General features: G+C 43.7%; 1 protein-coding gene across 1 annotated transcript in view; it reads left to right on the top strand.

Annotated features, from left to right (window-relative positions):
• The first annotated feature begins 6145 nt into the window (after positions 1-6145).
• Positions 6146-18854, top strand: part of LOC141134479 (NACHT, LRR and PYD domains-containing protein 1 homolog) — an 86860-nt gene continuing 74151 nt past the window's right edge. The window contains exon 1 of the mRNA XM_073624003.1: positions 6146-6216. The gene's annotated coding sequence lies outside the window, so the exon portion shown is untranslated. The remainder of the gene's footprint in view (positions 6217-18854) is intronic.

Genomic DNA, 18854 nt, shown 5'->3' with positions numbered 1-18854 from the left:
GCGCCAATGCAGTGGCACTTTTCGGGCGTTTTTAACCCTTTTTCGGCCGCTAGCGAGGGTTAAACGCCACAGTGTGAAAGCAAAAAGTCCAATTGTAAAAAAAAGAGAGAAAGGCAAACAAAGTTTTTTTTTTAACACTCTTTCCATGTAAAATCCATTCTATAAAATTTGATTAGAAATTAATTTCCTTCAAAGTACAGTACATGCGAACCTCCAAATAACCAAAAATTCATCCGAATTTGTATTCGGACCAAAACTAATTGCACATGTCTAGTAATTAAACATAATACTTAGTAATAGCAATAATAAATTAATACAAGCTAATAAATTCATAAGCGGTTATAAGAAAATACTAAAAAAAAAGGGAAGTGATCAGCCTGCCAATTTTAAACATTAGTTAAAACACACTATATACAGGTGCATCTCATAAAATTAGAATATCATCAAAAAGTTAATTTATTTCACTATTGTAAATTCAAAAAGTGAAACTTATATATTTTATATAGATGCGTTACACACAGAGTGATATATTTCAAGCATTTCTTTCTTATAATTTTGATAATTTTGGCTTACAGCTAGTGAAAACCCACAATTCAGTATCTCAGAAAATTAGAATATTATATAAGACCAATAAAAAAACGAATTTGTAATACAGAAATGTTGGCTTACTGAAAAGTATGTCCATGTACAGTATAGTATGCACTCAATACTTGATCGGGGCTCCTTTTGCATAAATCACTGCATCAATGTGGCATGGCTTGGAGGTGATCAGTCTGTGGCACTGCTGAGGTGTTATGGAAGCCTAGGTTGCTTTGATAGTGGCCTTCAGCTCATCTGCATTGTTGGGTCTGGTGTTTCTCATCTTCCTCTTGACAATACACCACAGATTTTCTATGGGGTTTAGGTCAGGCGAGTTTGCTGGCCAATCAAGCACAGTGATACCAGCTGTAGACTACTATGCGCAATCACCACAGTATCAAAATCGATTGGTTTTATATACAATTGTATTTTATTGCAAATTGTTGTTATATGGATTGAACTTTCGAATTTTAGCAAATTTGAATAAATTTTAATTTTACCAAAAATATGCTGCGCCTTAAAAGTCCCACGCCGTTACTATTTCAATCATTTCGATGCACAATGATACCATGATCATTAAACCATGTATTGGTACTTTTGGCAGAGTTGGCAGGTGCCAAGACCTGCTGTAAAATGAAATCAGCATCTCCATAAAGCTGGTCAGCAGAGGGAAGCATGAAATGCTCTATAATTTCCTGGTAGAGGACTGCGCTAACTTTGGACTTGATAAAACACAGTGAACCAACACTAGCAGATGACATGGCTGCCCAAATCATCACTGACTGTGGAAAATTCACACTGGACCTCATGCGACTTGGATTCCATGCCTCTCCACTCTTACTCCAGACTCTTGGACCTTGATCCCCAAATGAAATGCAAAGTTTTCCACAGTTCGTAATGAGCAAATTAGCTGAAATTAGTTTCTTTCAGAGTTTGGAAAATAGATAAAAAAATTCATAGCAAATTTTATTGAAGTCAATCAGAGTGCTATTTCCCCAATTCCCACAACCCACCACTGTATAAGTAAGATAAACTCTATCTTACGTTTAGTCAGTTTAACCACTTGCTTACTGTGCACTTAAACCCCCTTCCTGCCAGACCAAATTTCAGCTTTCGCCACTGTCGCACTTTGAATGACAATTGCGCAGTCATGCAACACTGTACCCAAATAAAATTTTTATCATTCAAATAATTCATCAAAATTTTCACACAAATAGGGCTTTCTTTTGGTGGTATTTAATCACTGCTGTTTTTTTTTTTTTTTTGCAAAAAAAAAAATGAAAAAAGACTGAAAATTTTGAAAAAAAAACAGTTTCATAGTTTGTTATAACATTTTGAAAAAAGGTCATTTTTCTCCTTCATTGATGTGCGCTGATGATGCTGCACTGATGGGCACTGATAGGCGGGAATGATGGGCACTGATAGGTGGCACTGATAAGGCGGCACTAATGGGCATTGATAGGTGGCACTAATAAGCGCTGATGAGGCGGCACTGATAGGTGGCACTGATGGGTGGCACTGCTGGGTGGCACTGATGGGTGGCACCGATGGTCAGCACTGTAGGGCACTGATAGGTGGCACTGATAAACACTGATGAGGCAGCACTGATAGGTGACACTGAGAGGTGGCACTGATGGGTGGCACTGATGGTTGGCACTGATGAGCGGCACTGAAGGGCACTGATAGGTGGCACTGAAGGGCACTGATAGGCGGCACTGATAAGTGGCACTGATAGGTGTCACTGATGGGTGGCACTGATGGGCACTAGTGGGTGACACTGATAAGCATCACTGATCGATGACACTGATTATGGGGCACTGATGGGCATTGATTGGCACCACTGCTGGGCATTAATGGGTAGCACTGGTGGGCAAAGGTAGGTGGCACGGTGGGCACTGGCAGCTGGCACTGGTAGGCACAGATGAGGCAGCCGCGGCTCTCTGTGTGAGGGACTGATGTCCCTCTGACAGAAGCCGATGATTGGCTTTTTCTTCCCTCACGCTGATAGCGTGAGGGGAAAAAAAATACAGATTACTGATCTTCTGTTTACATCACGTGATCAGCTGTCATTGGCTGACAGCTGATCACGTGGTAAGGGGCCAGGATCGGTGATCACAGTGCCCGCAGGGATGCCCAGACAGCTCATGCACGGGAGGATGTCCATGGACGCTTTCTCGGCAATTAAGGCCCGCGTTGTAGCTGTCTTTCAGCTATAGCGCGGGCGGAAAGTAGTTAAACCAGAACTTTACCCACAAAAACGTGATAAAAAAAAAACTTTCTTTAGCAAGGAACATACATTTCACGTTAATAATTATGCAACCAAAACTAGTGTGTGCTGTAAATTGCCTTCAGCGTTGCTCCTGTTTCTTCTTGCGTGAGTCTGCCATTTTGCTGAATCCCAGCGGAAGCGGAACTAAAGCCATCAATTTAAGGGGTTCAAAAATCAGTTACATTCCTGAAATGCAGGAATTGCTAACTGTCAAATTTGCTTGTGTCCTCAACCAAACTGTCAAACCATCAAATGACTGGTGTCATAACTTATTGCATGTGCAGCACCATGGCAGTTGCAGATCAAACAAAAGCAGCTTCCTTGGCTATAAAAAATAGGAGGCTGTTAGCAGATCGGCCTCAACAAACTCAGCAGTGCCTAAAAATGGAGAGCAACTGAGCATGTGTAGAGCAGGCTGAGACAGTGTATTACTGCATTTAAACAGTATAGACACTTTTTTTTAAATGTTTTGCATAGCTTTACCTGCAAAAGGGGCCAGCCTGAAGTCATCTAGCAGGACTTAATTTTCCAACTAAAGTTCCAGGTAGGAGGTAGGACTCAAGGGTTTGAGAAAATATCTCTTGGCTGGCCTTACACTAGAACATACTGCTATAGTCATGTACAGACTCTTTGGAGATTACAGCTCTTAGGGTAGAGAGAAGACCTGCGCCTTCTAATACCCACTATCTGCTATTTCCACTATGTAGACTGGTAACTCAATGAGAATTTGGACCAAGATTTCTTCATTGCTATGAATGTAATACTTTGCCAAATGTATTCCTCCTTTATACATATACTGATAATTTTATGTTCTTTCACTGAAGAGTTTACATGTTAGTGTTTGTAAATCTACTGATGCATTTAACACTCCCCCAGTGGCAGCCCATCCAAAAGCCCCCCCCCCCCCAGACAGTCACAAAAAAAAAAATTATACATGGCCCTTTAAAAAAAAAAAGAAAAAAAGTTTTTGTTTGGGCGCCGGACACAGTGCACTATGGGAAGCGCCACGTCTATGCAATAACGAGATTGCAGACACGGCGCTTCATTGGCAGGGTTTGGAGCTGCTTTGCGGCGCAATCCATCGTGCCAAGCAGTATCCGCCCGGGTGGGTGCTTTGTTCTCAGTGTGAGAACAAAGTCACTTCCGGCGGGCTACAAAAAGATGGCTGCCATGAAGACTAATCTCCTTGTGTTCAGTAGAGAGGGGAAGCCCCTCCCCTTTCCACTGAACACACGAAGAAAGCCAGGAACTGGCTGGGGAGAGACAGACACTGCTTGATGGAGGGCTGTGCTGCCGGGGGCATAGATGTGAGGAGGACCCTGCTGCTCTGCTGACAGGGACACAGATGTAAGGAGGGGCTCCGCTGATGGGGACACAGATGTAAGGAGGAACTCAGCTGGGGACAGAGATGTAAGGAGGGGCTCTGCTGATGGGGACACAGATGTAAGGAGGGGCTCCGCTGGGGGCACCTGATGTAAGGAGGGACTCCGCTAGGGGCACCTGATGTAAGGAGGGACTCCGCTGGGGGCACCTGATGTAAGGAGGGACTCTGCTGGGGGCACCTGATGTAAGGAGGGACTCTGCTGGGGGCACCTGATGTAAGGACGGACTCCGCTGGGGGCACCTGATGTAAGGACGGAGTCCGCTGGGGGCACCTGATGTAAGGACGGACTCCGCTGGGGGCACCTGATGTAACGATGGACTCCGCTGGGGCACCTGATGTAAGGACGGACTCCGCTGGGGGCACCTGATGTAAGGACGGACTACATTGGGTGCACCTGATGTAAGGGCGGACTCCACAGGGGACACCTGATGGCATCTGTTGGCAGGCGATGTGGCAGGTGACACACTCAGGGCTCCCAGTGATTCTGCATTATGGTGAGTTGAATGATTTCATTTTATATTATAATGTAATAATTGAAATAATGCGCTTCAATCATCCTGACACCATAACAATCATGGTGCCGGGATGATTGAAGTGCTAACACCAGGTGTTTGGAGTATCTTTATCTGCTGATTGTTAAACTTTCTAGAATACACATATTTCTATTGTTATGTAGGATCTGGGCCTGCTGTCCCTCCCTCTCTCCCTCCCTCTCCCTCCACCCCTCATTCATCTCAGACGCTAACCACACCACCTTAGAGCCACGCCCACTATTTTGCTGAAACCATGCCCATTTTTGCCACCCCATCCTAAAACTTCACCATCCGCCACTGCACTCCCCTCACCCCCAGACTGACAATGCTGCTCTCTGCTGTGGCTCCTCTTCTCATTCCACCAGAGTTGTGTTTCACTAATACAGGAGGTGTGTTACTGGCCAGATCACCAAGTAAAAAAAAGAGGGGAAAAAGCCAAATAAATTAAAACTGATGTAGTTACCACATCTAATGATTAGTAAGCTTCAATATAATATATATATATATATATATATATATATATATATATATATATATATATATATTTGGTTTTGGGTTTAATACTGCTTTAAATCGCACACAGACTAAAGTTGAACCACTTCCCGTCCGCCGTTTGTAAATGTCCTCGGCGGGGAAGGGTGATATCTTGGTCATCGTTGCAGCTGCAGCAATGATCGAGAAATAATTCTGTTGTGCCAGCGATTCTGCACAAAGTAAAAATAATACGTAATCAGAGGAGCTAACAAGCCGCTGGATTTCAAAAGTGTATTTTTAAATAAAAAAATTGCATTTGAAAAAACGCTGTGCAAATATCGTGTGACATATAAATATACAATCCGCACCATTGTATTCTATAAAAAAATACAATATTTGGGGGTTCTAATTTGTTTTCTAGCAAAAAAATTATGTATCTTTACATGTGGGCAGATTTGCCCTGGACTGGAAGTGGTTAAATGAAAACAGCCCCCCATCAATAAGAACAAAAACAAGCAGCAAAAGGGGTGATTGCCCAAGAGCTAACAATACAATTTGTTGCTGACATATACAGTAGTTCTTTTACACACACTGACACTATTGGCTGCCCTCAGTCCTCCCATTTATAGGAAAAGATATCCAGCCTCCCATTACTGCCTGTTTGGGTCTGCTGACCAGGCTAAAAGGGTCCATAGGGTATTATGGGTGGGTGCCAAAATTTGTCCACTGTAAATTCATCTAAATGTTGTCTTGTTTGAATCCTGGAAATTCGCCACGAATTCTTCATCGGTTAATGTTAATCTCATCCTTGTTACAGACTTGGTTTAAAAGAAGGAAGTACTTCATAAAATCTATGTGAACTTTGGTTTATGGTTAAAGGATTTTCACTGGTGTTTCTTCTTCATAATAAACAACTTGACTTCCTTCTCATATAGTCAGGACATTTCTGGATCTGATCTAACAAGGAGGTGCTGTAAGTAAGTACAAGAAAATTAGAGTAAACTTTGTTGCATGTTGTTTCTGTATGTAGTTGGCCATATTTTAGGCAAAGGTTGTTTTGAGGAAGTAGAGACTGTGCTTAATTAAAAGATAATTTCTTTATTTCTTAGTATTATTTCTTAGTATTAGGCTGATAAACTACAGGAATTCTTTTCAGACCTAGGATCCTATGCTTGCTTCAAATGTCCAATTTGGAAGAACCTCCTATTATGTTTTTAAATTCCCACAAACCCGATTGTGTATTTAAAGTGAACCCGAATATATATATATATATTTTCAGTAGATCAGCCCCTGCAGATACTCATTGTTCCTAACATCTATCTGTGTTTGCAATTTATAATTGTTAACTTTTTTTTTTTCCTGCACAAACACAATGGTGAACATTGTCTGCTTCTGTAGAAAAAGGAATATTCTGTAAACAAGGAAAAATGTAATATTCTGATGCTCTACAAAATAACCAATCACAATCAAAGTGTATATTTTGCATCAGTTGTGAAACTATCAAGAAGAAACTAATTGGTTTTTATCTTTCACTTTTATAGAATATCCCCATTTACAGTTATAAACGAAAACGTTTTGAATCAATTGGTTTATTTCACATGCAATAGGTGGGATTTACTAAAACTGGAGAACACAGAATCTGGTGTAGCTGTGCATAGTAACCGATCAGCTTCTAGGTTTTAGCCCTTGTTCACACTGAACGCGGGTTTGAAATCGTTTCAAACCCACATTTCAGTGCGAGTTTGGGGGAAATTTTAAAGACATTTGTGTGGGTTCATGCACAGATGTCTATTGAAATTGCCCCCGAACTCACCAAAAGTAGTGCAAGAAGTACTTTTGGAAATCGGTGCAGCGCCGCAAAGTCTGCGTCGCACCAATTGGGACAGTGCCTCTGCCGGCAATAAGCTGCGATTTGGCATGCAATTTGACATGTCAAATTACATGTCAAATCATGCCGTTGTGAAAGGGTGCTTATTGTCAAAGCTTAATTGAACAAGCTGAAGTTAGAAGTTGATTGGTTACTATGTACAGCTGCACCATATTCTGTGTGCTCTAGTTTTAGTAAATCCCCCCCCCCGCATGGTTTGTTAGTGTGTGTAATCAAGTTTGTGAGCAGTACTTTGGTACATAAATACAATTATTACACCATAGAAATCTCAGTTTTTATACGTTTCTTACATGAAATTTAAGGGGGAACTGCAGCCTTTCTAAATACATCCCTAACACATTGTGATAAAAAAGGAGATTTAGCAAAACAAGGGTGGTATTTACAGCTCACTGACACATTTTTGAATTGTCATCTGAAATTTTGAATATGCCAAGGTAGGGTAGGTGTGGAGTAGTGCCACAGCATCTGCCCTTTGCTGATATACTGGGGCAGTGCAAAGGCAATAGACTCAGTTTATTAAACCATATTTCATGCGTTATTTAGCATAGCAACACTATTTTCAAAAGACGTGAGTGTTGTTTGACTGCTGATAATAATGGTTGTTATGGCAAATAACAGTCACTATAGCTTAGATACGTAGAAAGCATTGTGCAAAAAGTGTATAAAATATCAGGCAGTTTTGCATTGTGTACTAAGAGTGCAGTTTAAAGGAGTCCACACAGTCATAACTCTGTTTCACTACTGTATTTATCACAGTCACAAACATTTTTTCTTGGCCATAAAGAAGGGAGATTGGCAATATGTGAATTATCTCTGGAAATTGCAAATACGAGTATGATTAAAAGAGAAGTATGGCTAAAGCTTTTTTGGCTGTGCTTCTCTTGTAAGTAACAGGACCTGTGACCCAGAGTCAGTTGGTAGCAGATATATGAGTATGGATGTTTATTTTTTTTTTTCATAAAATCCTTTAACCACCTCAAGACCGGACTGTTTGACCCTTTTCCTGCCCAGGCCATTTTCAGGTTTAAGCACTGTTACTTTTTGAATGACAGTTACTCTGTCATGCAACACTGTACCCAAATGAAATTTTTATCATTCTTGAGACAAATAGAACTTTCTTTTGGTGTTATTCAATGACCACTTGGTTTTTTGTTTTTTGCTTTATAAACGAAAAACAAAATGTTTTTCTTAGTTTTTCTTATAAAACTTTGCAAATAAATAATCGTTTTTCATAAATTTAGGTCAAAATGTATTATTCTATATTTCTTTGGTAAAATAATCCATAGTTACATAGTTACATAGTTGGTAAGGTTGAAAAAAGACACAAGTACATCAAGTCCAACCTGTGTGTGTGTGTGCTCATTTATGTCAGTATTACATTGTACAGGGATATACAATGTCAGTATTACATTGTATATCCCTGTATGTTGTGGTCGTTCAGGTGCCTATCTAATTGTTTTTTGAAATTATCTATGCTCCCTGCTGAAACTACTGCTTGTGGAAGAGAATTCCACATTCTTACCGCTCTTACCGTAAAGAACCCTCTATGCAGTTTCTGGTTAAATCACTTTTCCTCTAATTTTAGTGAATGGCCGCGAGTCTTTTTAAATGCCCTTTCATGGAAAAGTTTTATCCCTATTGTGGGGTCACCAGTATGGTATACACTGAAATCATATCCCCTCTCAAGCATCTCTTCTCCAGAGAGAATAAGTTCAGGGCTAGTAATCTTTCCTCATAACTAATGTCCTCCAGTCCCTATTAGCTTTGTTGCCCTTCTCTGTACTCGCTCCATTTCCACCAGTATATCCTTCCTGAGGACTGATGCCCAGAACTGGACAGCATACTCCAGGTGCGGCCGGATCAAATTCTTGTAGAGTGGGAGAATTATCGTTTTATCTCTGTTAGTTAATTTCCTTTTTAATGCATGCCAATATTCTATTGGCTTTGCTTGCAGCAGCTTGGCATTGCATGCCGTTGCTGAGCCTGTCATCTACTAGGACCCCCAGGTCCTTTCCCATCCTAGATTCCCTCAGAGGTTCTCCCCCTAGTGAGTAGATTGCATTTATGTTTTTGCCACCTAAATGCATTATTTTACCTTTTTCTACATTAAACCTCATTTGCCATGTAGTTGCCCACCCCATTAATGCAAATCATTGTTTAATATTTAGTTTATTTGAAAGCTATTGTGTCTGCATTTATATTTGAAGATTGATCAGTCCTAATGTACTGACTCATTTCTTGAGGCCTTAAAATGCCAGGACAGTACAAATGGGCCCCAAATAACCCATTTTTGGACGGTAGACAGTCCAAGATATTTAGTAAGAGGCATGGAGAGTTTTTTGAAGTTGCAATTTTTTTGTTACAATTTTTTGGAATATGAAGTATTTAAATAAAAAAATTTGTTGTAATTTTAACACGTTATTTCTCAAACACAGCATAGGCATACTTACAATATAACCCCATAATACATTCTGCTATGAGTATGGGGATACCACTGTGTGAGACAACCACACAGAGGGGTTCAAAATCCAAGGAGCATCTTTAGGCATTCCTGGCCATAAATGAAACATAAATTAAACATCTAATATCACCCGGTGACCACGCCCCATGCCTAAATAAGCCATTGCACACCGCTCGCACAGCATTACAGTGGGAGAGAGCGTTGTGTCAACATCTGAAGAAGAGAAGAGAGAACAAGACGACAGGGAAGACCGGGCTACCGCTAGCAAAAGAGCAGAAGATAGCGGAGGAGCCCGGCAGAAGAACCGGAGAGCGGGAGAAGAACCAGACACTGGGAGAAGAGGCCGGAGAGTGGGAGAAGAACCGGACACTGGGAGAAGAGGCCGGAGAGAGCGGAGAAGTCGGAAGAGACCCCCCCCGAAGTCAGACGAAGACCCCCGGAGCTGCATAATAAACTACTTTAAAAACCTGTGTAGTGTACCCCATACTCATTCACATAGGGCGGGGGGCCCAGGATCTGGGGGCCCTCTTTTAAAGGGGGCTCCCAGATTCCGATAAGCCCCCTGCCCACAGACCCCGACAACCAACGGCCAGGGTTGTCGAGAAGAGGCCCTTGTCCTCATCAACATGGGGACAAGGTGCTTTAGGGTGAGGGGGCCGCAGGCCGCCCCCTTTCCCAAAGCACCCACCCCCCCATGTTGAGGGCATGCGGCCTGGTACGGTTCAGGAGGGGGGCGCTCGCTCGTCCCCACCCCCTTACTGACCGGCCGGGCGCGTGCTCGGATAAGGGTCTGGTATGGATTTTGGGGGGCGAAAAAACAGCGTAGGGGGTTCCCCTTAAAATCCACACCAGACGACATTGTCGCCTCTTTCTCGCGCTCGCTGCAATAGGAAAATGTGTTTTTCCTATTGCAGCGAGTGCGAAATTATACCCTGTCGCCGATGAATAGGATCGCGCTGGAAACATTCTAGCGGGCAGGTGCTGTAGCTGCCCTTGCGTCGTATTTGGTTCGTCGGACCAGTATACAGACGAACGGGCTTCCCGATAGGAACTGGGTCCGGTGGAGTTCCGGCGGAAAGATTTGAAGCATGTTTCAAATCTAAAGTCCGGCGGATTTTCAACCGAAAAGGTACATCAGAAGTCCGATGAAGCCCACACACGGTAGTATTGTCCGCCGGATTCGGTGCATAAGAAGTGTTTTTTGTGATAATTTCTTAATGTGTTTGCCATCATTCAATTCAATGCCATTTTTTCCACTACTGTGATAGCTATGATTGGCAGGTATCACATGATACAGGGCCGCTGTGATTGGTACCATACCATGTGATCGCTGTGACCATTCACAGAGATTACACAGTAGTTAACGGCGAATGACAGCTTTGTTTACTATTGCTGACTCTGATTGCAGTGATTGATCACAGCAATCACATGGTTTTGGGCCAAACACAGTGGCCCTTTACTTAGCTATATACAACCAAGCAGGACAAGTGTTCTTCTGGGAGCACATACTAGTACATATTGTTTGACCTCGGAGCCATACAGCGGCGTTATCTGTGACTGTCTAATGCCCCGTACACACGGTCGGATTTTCCGATGGAAAATGTCCGATCGGAGCGTGTTGTCGGAAATTCCGACCGTGTGTGGGCTCCATCGGACATTTTCCATCGGATTTTCCGACACACAAAGTTGGAGAGCAGGAGATAAAATTTTCCGACAACAAAATCCGTTGTCGGAAATTCCGATCGTGTGTACACAAATCCGACGGACAAAGTGCCACGCATGCTCAGAATAAATAAAGAGATGAAAGCTATTGGCCACTGCCCCGTTTATAGTCCCGACGTACGTGTTTTACGTCACCGCGTTCAGAACAATCGGATTTTCCGACAACTTTGTGTGACCGTGTGTATGCAAGACAAGTTTGAGCCAACATCCGACGGAAAAAATCCTAGGATTTTGTTGTCGGAATGTCCGAACAAAGTCCGACCGTGTGTACGCCCTATAAGGCCGCGTACGAGTGTCCGTTCTGGGGGGACGTATGGGTACATCCTCCAAGAACGATGCTTGTCCTGCCCGGCTGTATATATGCAGTGGCTGGGTGGGAAGTGGTTCATACATGGTCCATATTTTATTTTATATACAGACAAATCCTAGTAGCAGATAGCGTGATCACAAAGTGTGACTTGTTTTCCTATGCTCATGCACAGTTGATAAATCCACCTGCTAAGGTGGTCACAGGATTATGAAAGCAAACTGTAAAATGTCAGTAGGGCACCAATTTTGCCTTTATCTAGCTCAAACTTTTTTTTTTCTTTAATAGAGTTAGTGCCAGGGAAGGTTGGAATCTGTCAGGTTTTTATTGCGGTCACTGGCAATAATGGGAAGATATTCCTTTACTTTCTGTTTTGATAACAATGTTGTCAACAGGACAGGAAGTGAGGTGACATCTCTCTAACAGCAAAAAACAAAAACATTATTTTGTCCTATGGAAAATTCTTTTAGTTTAAAAAAAAAGTATTCTAGTGCCAGTGTTATCAGACCAGTGTATGTCAACAACAGTGTTCTTTATTGCCACGACACAAGTCCCAGTGTCACCAGACCAGTGTAAGCCAGCAACAGTGTTCCTGATTGCTGCTACACCAGTCCTAATGTTGTCAGACCAGTGTAAGCCAGCAACAGTGTTCATGATCACTACCACACCAGTGCCAGTGTTACCAGACTAGTTCAGGCATCAATAGTGTTCCTGATAGCTAGCCATGCCAATCCCAGTGTCACCATAGTCAGGCCAGCCATCCACAGTGTTCCTGATAGCTAGCCACACCAATACCAGTGTCACCAGAGCCAGTGCAGCCACCAACAATGTCCCTGATTGACACCACATCAGTACAGTGTCACCAGTGCCAGTTCAACCAGTAACAGTGTTCTTGATTACGGCCACACTAGTGCAGTGCCTGCCACCTGTACTGACCTTGGCCTGTTTATTGACCATGTTTTTGTCTGCTGTCTGGACCAATCCTTTGCCTGTTTGCTGATCATGTCTCTGCTTGTAGCCAGAAATTACCCATTTGTATGTCGCACTCACTAGATTCCTGTGAGACGTGAGTCTCATCTATTGCCTGCACTCCTGGAACCACAGGAACTCTTTTGTTCTTTCTTTCTTCAGCCTCCTGTACTTCACCTGACTGGTGAACATGGCATTCCTGGAGGCAGCCACGTATCAGTGGACTAGGCTTGCTTGGCTTATAGGAACAGGGACTGCTATATTTGACGCTATATTCCCTCACCACTCGTACAAAATCGACAATTATAGTACACTGTTTTGGATACAAATGGTTGATTTTTGTGATGCACAAGATACGTCAACAATGTAAAAAATACTTTTCATTTTCTTTCAGCATTTTCCAAAAAATTGTGAGAGAAAAATGAAGTCCTCAAAAGACTCCTCATGCCTCTTAAAAATACCTTGGAGTGTTTACTTTAAAATGTGGTCATTTTGTGGGTGTTTCTACTGTCCTGGTGCTCCAGAGCCTCCAAAGGTTAGGTAATTTGCCATTGGTATTTTGAATTTTATTAGTTGGGTGAGCAGAAACCAATGACAGACAGGAATAGCAGACACCAAGCGGTTGGTAAGGTGGATGAGTCTGACAGCAGCATTTATGATGTACTGAAGGGGGATAGACTATGTAAAGGTAGGCCAACAAGGAAGAGATTGCAATTGTTGAGGCAGGAGATAACCAGGGAGTGAATTAGTAACTTTGTGGTATCATTGGCTAAGAAGGAGCAAATCATGGAGATGTTATGAACTTGAGGCAGCAAGATTTGGATAGTGATTGGATGTGGGGTCAAGAGGAGAATTCATAATCAGGGAATACACTAGCATCCCACCATGCAGGGATGATGGATTCATAGTTGTATTATTTATTTTTATGGAGAAGTCAGGGGAGGGGGCACGGTGGGTGGGGAGGGGACTTGGGGGGGGGGCTGGGGGGGGGATATTATGAGCTCAGTTTTGGAAAGATTGAGTTTGAGGAAGTGTTAAAACCTCTATACCAGTAGGTCCATTAGTATATTAGTGATGTGCGAAGAGACTGATGAGGTGGGCTGAGGTGTAGAAAGATAGGTTTGGGTGTGGTCAGCATCAAAATGATATCAAGTTGTTACCCTCAAGTTGTAAAGTGCTGTCTAAACTGTCAGCGCTCTATAAATCCTGTATAATAATAATATCAGAAGCCATGGAAGGCTATCAGCTGACCCAAGGAGGTGGTGTAGATAGAGTATAGAAGAGATCCAAGGATGGAACCTTGGGGGCCCCTGACAGAAAGGGGAAGAGGAGAAGAAGAGGTAAAGTTGTAAGTGTGGTATAGGTGCAGTGAGATAAGTAAGAGGAAGACTAATGGGGCGTACACACGGTCGGACTTTTCGGCTACAAAAGTCCGACCGACACCGATGGACCAAATCCGGCGGACAATCCGATCATGTGTGGGCTTCAGCGGACTTTCAGCGGACTTTTCCAGTCGCATTTTCCAAAAAATTGTGAGAGAAAAATGAAGTCTTCAAAAGACTCCTCATGCCTCTTAAAAATACCTTGGAGTGTTTACTTTAAAATGTGGTCATTTTGTGGGTGTTTCTACTGTCCTGGTGCTCCAGAGCCTCCAAAGGTTAGGTAATCAGAAGATTAGATGCATAATTTTAGCTCCTAGAAAGCTTTAAGGTTTCCTTGGATTTTGGACCTCTTTGTGTGGTTAGGCTGTGAAAAATGTGGTATCAACATACTCAGAAGGAATAGGGTGTGTTTTTGGGGTGTAATTCTAAGTATGCTTATGATGTGTGTTAGAAATATCTTAGTAATTGTCGACCTTGTGTAAAAAAATACATTTTCATTTTTATTCCGCATTTTTCAAAAACTTGTGGCTTAAAAAAGACTTACCATGTCTCTCACAAGATACCTTGAGGTGGTTGCTTTCCAAAATGTGGTAATTTGTGAGTGTTTCTCCTGTTCTGGCACTTCAGGGGCTCAAGAAATATTATGAGATAGTCAGGAAATTAGATGCATAATTTATTCTCCTTGAAAACCCTTGGATTTTGGACCCCTCTATGCTTGTAGGCTGTGAAAATGTCCTACACGTGTTGGTATCCATATACTCGGGAGGAGTAGCAGAAAATGTGTTGTGGTGTAATTATAAGTGTGCTGGGTAATATCCCTTGCTCCCTGTCCTGTATGTGGGGATCCGTGGGGCGCGCCGTCCGCCCTGGCAGTGTCTACCTACTTGCCAGGGCGGACGGCGTGCTCCACAGATCCCCACATACAGGACAGGGAGCAAGGGATATTACCCAGCACACTTTTTTCCCCTTATCTGAAGGATTGTGAACAGGCCTGACCTGGCCTATACTAGGAGACCATTCTATGATCAAGCAAGTTTCTGCTACCAGCTCAACAAGCCTATTGTGTGGGGAAAGGGATATTGCATCTTTTGTGGAGCATTATAGGTTGAAATGGAGGCTAGACCATACCTCCCTCTATTCCATTTATTGACAGTGACAATTCAGTCTCTGCCTGAATACTTGTACACCTGAGTGCTGCACCATTCATTTTATGCCGAAACATAAATTCTCCTATATAAATACCCCTGACAAAAGGTCTTGCTAACCAGCTTCTCATAAAGCATAATCCAGGAAAGTTTGTTTTTGGGAGCCACTATTTGAACAACTGGAGATTTCCAAGGTTTTAGCAACCCTTATTTTTGCTGCCAAAAACATGAAGAATATTAAGGTCTGAGTGTGTCTGGGGATATCTGTTATTGGCTCATTCAGGAGTGCTGTTTTTGCATCTTTGGGTATGTCAACATATGTTACAGATTAACCACTTCAGCCCTGGAAGGTTTTACCCTCTTAATGACCAGGCCAACATCAAAACACATGGAAGGGTTACTAAATAGAGATTAATTTCGATTTTAATGAGAAGGGCCCTGTGTGCTTGAAGAGAGAGGTGCAAATTGCCAGTAGAAATGAATGGTCAGACCAGGCAAAGTTCACAATTGTACTAAATCAGAATACTGGAACACTGAAGAAGGTGGTGAAGAGGTGGTCAATATGGGAATAGGCCCCATGGGCATTTGAATAGTGGGTACAATCTTTTTTGGATGCATTCAGTTTTCTCCAGATATTTACTAGGTCATGATGATAAAACATTTTTGGTAACTTGGTTCCTATCTTGGGAAAATGGTTCCTATCTTGAGAAAACACTGGAGTCCCTCCCCCGATCAGGACCATTCCCTTGATTTCCGGGAATAGGTCATAAAATAGGGTCCAGAAGAATGGGGAAAAGTTACTCAGTGTTACAGGGGGTCATTTACTATAGCGCCAAAAAATTCTCCTGCAGTACCAAAAAATAACTCTCAAAAAAGGCCAGGAAGACTTCAACTCTCAGAAAGTCAGCGCTAATGCAAATGGAAAGCAGCGCTATTGCGGCAATAATGCCTGTCAGATCACATATGCTGGAATAGTGGAAGTAAGTGGGGCTCGAACCTGCAAAATCCAAAGTTCTCACTGAAGGCTTATATGCAAGTTCTTTGCCATAAAAAGTGTTTGGAGACCCGGGTTCTGCCCCAGGGGACATCGATCAATGCCAATTTTTTTTTTAAAAACGGACGTTTTTTCGGGAGCAGTGATTTTAATAATGCTTTGAGTGAAACAATAAAAGTGTAATATTCCTTTAAATTTAGTACCTGGGGTGTGTCTATAGTATGCCTGTAAAGGGGCGCATGTTTCCCGTGTTTAGAACAGTCTGACAGCAAAATGACATTTGAAAGGAAAAAAAGTTATTTAAAACTACTCGCGGCTATACTGAATTGCCGGCTCGACAATACACATAAAAGTTCATTGATAAAAACTGCATGGGAATTCCCCAAAGGGGAACCCCGAACCAAAATAAAAAAAAAAATGACGTGGGGGTCCCCCTAAATTCCATACCAGGCCCTTCAGGTCTGGTATGGATATTAAGGGGAACCCCGGCCAAAATTAAAAAAAAAAAATTGGCGTGGGGTCCCCCTCAAAATCTATACCAGACCCTTCAGGTCTGGTATGGGTTTTAAGGGGAACCCCGCGCCAAAATTTTAAAAAAAAATGGCGTGGGGTACCCCCAAAAATCCATACCAGACCCTTATCCGAGCAACCTGGCAGGCCGCAGGAAAAGAGGGGGGGGTGAGAGAGCGCCCCCCCTCCTGAACCGTACCAGGCCACATGCCCTCAACATTGGGAGGGTGCTTTGGGGGTAGCCCCCCAAAGCACCTTGTCCCCATGTTGATGAGGACAAGGGCCTCATCCCCACAACCCTGGCCCGGTGGTTGTGGGGGTCTGCGGGCAGGGGGCTTTTCGGAATCTGGAAGCCCCCTTTAACAAGGGGACCCCCAGATCCCTGCCCTCCCCCCTGTGTGCAATGGTAAGGGGATACAAAAGTACCCCTACCATTTCACCAAAAAAATGTCAAAAATGTTAAAAATGACAAGAGACAGTTTTTGACAATTCCTTTATTTAAATGCTTCTTCTTTCTTCTATTTTCTATCTTCCTTCGGTTTCTTCCTCCATCTTCTTCTTCTTCTGGTTCTTGTTCTTCTGGTTCTTCTTGTTCTTCTGGTTCTTCTTGTTCTTCTGGTTCTTCATCCGGTCTTCTCGTCCGGCATCTTCCTCAGCGGAGGGCGGGTGACCCCGCCCCCTCTGACACAGGGCGGGTGACCCCGCCCCCCTCTGACGTCACGGGGAATGCCACAGGGAAGTCCTCGTGCATCAGAGGGGGCGGGGTCACCCGCCCTGCGTCAGAGGGGGGCGGGGTCACCCGCCCTCCGTTATTTAAGAACTGTCAGAAGAGGAGAAGCGTCACACAGCGGGAGCCTCCCATCCAATCGTGGATGCGGAGTGGCCCGAGGAAAGAAGATGAAGTGAACACGGCGCCGCTGAGGAAGATGCCGGACGAGAAGACTGGATGAAGAACCAGAAGAACAAGAAGAACCAGAAGAACAAGAAGATGGAGGAAGAAACCGAAGGAAGATAGAAGAAAGAAGAAGCATTTAAATAAAGGAATTGTCAAAAACTGTCTCTTGTCATTTTTAACATTTTTGAAATTTTTTTTGTGAAATGGTAGGGGTACTTTTGTATCCCCTTACCATTTCACACAGGGGGGAGGGCCGGGATCTGGGGGCCCCCTTGTTAAAGGGGGTTTCCAGATTCCGATAAGCCCTCTGCCCGCAGACCCCCACAACCACCGGGCCAGGGTTGTGGGGATGAGGCCCTTGTCCTCATCAACATGGGGACAAGGTGCTTTGGGGGGCTACCCCCAAAGCACCCTCCCAATGTTGAGGGCATGTGGCCTGGTACGGTTCAGGAGAGGGGGGGCGCTCTCTTGTCCCCCCCTCTTTTCCTGCAGCCTGCCAGGTTGCATGCTCGGATAAGGGTCTGGTATGGATTTTTGGGGGTACCCCACGCCATTTTTTTTTTTTTTATTTTGGCGTGGAGTTCCCCTTAAAATTCATACCAGACGTGAAGGGTCTGGTATCGATTTTGAGGGGGACCCCACGCCAATTTTTTTTTTTTAATTTTGGCCGGGGTTCCCCTTAATATCCATACCAGACCTGAAGGGCCTGGTATGGAATTTAGGGGGACCCCCACGTCATTTTTTTTAAATTTTGGTTCGGGGTTCCCCTGTGGGGAATTCCCATGCCGTTTTTATCAATGAACTTTTATGTGTATTGTCGGGCCGGTGTTCTGCCGAGAAAGTTCCTCTCGGCGGATAAGGATCCCCCTCTACTGCGCAGGCGCAGTGCCTGCGCAGTAGGAGCCGGCGGAAATAGCCAAAGCGAAATAGAGAAGAAATCAGCTGTACACGGCGCCTGTAAGAGGGTCCCCCGCGGGCACGCTTCGCTCGCCACGCTTCGGGCACGGCCTCGCTTTGCTCGGCACTTTTTTATTCCCCCTCTAGGTCCACTTGGATGGTGGGGCTTCAGCCTGGACCCAGGGCGCAGGCGCCGTGTACAGATGATTGAAGATTTTCATCTTTGGCTATTTTCGGCGGCTGCTAGTCGTTGGTACTGCGCAAGCGCAGCACTTGTGCAGTACAGGGGGGACCTTATCTGCCGAGGGAACTTTCTCGGCAAGACACCGGTGATTCAGTATAGCCGCGAGTAGTTTTAAATTACTTTTTTCCTTTGAAATGTCATTTTTCTGTCAGACTGTACTAAACACGGGAAACATGCGCCCCTTTACAGGCATACTATAGA

Source organism: Aquarana catesbeiana, linkage group LG03, assembly GCF_042186555.1.
Source record: "Aquarana catesbeiana isolate 2022-GZ linkage group LG03, ASM4218655v1, whole genome shotgun sequence".
NCBI lineage: Eukaryota > Metazoa > Chordata > Amphibia > Anura > Ranidae > Aquarana > Aquarana catesbeiana.
Note: the sequence above shows the minus strand (reverse complement) of the source record. Positions and strands in the feature narration are given on the sequence as shown.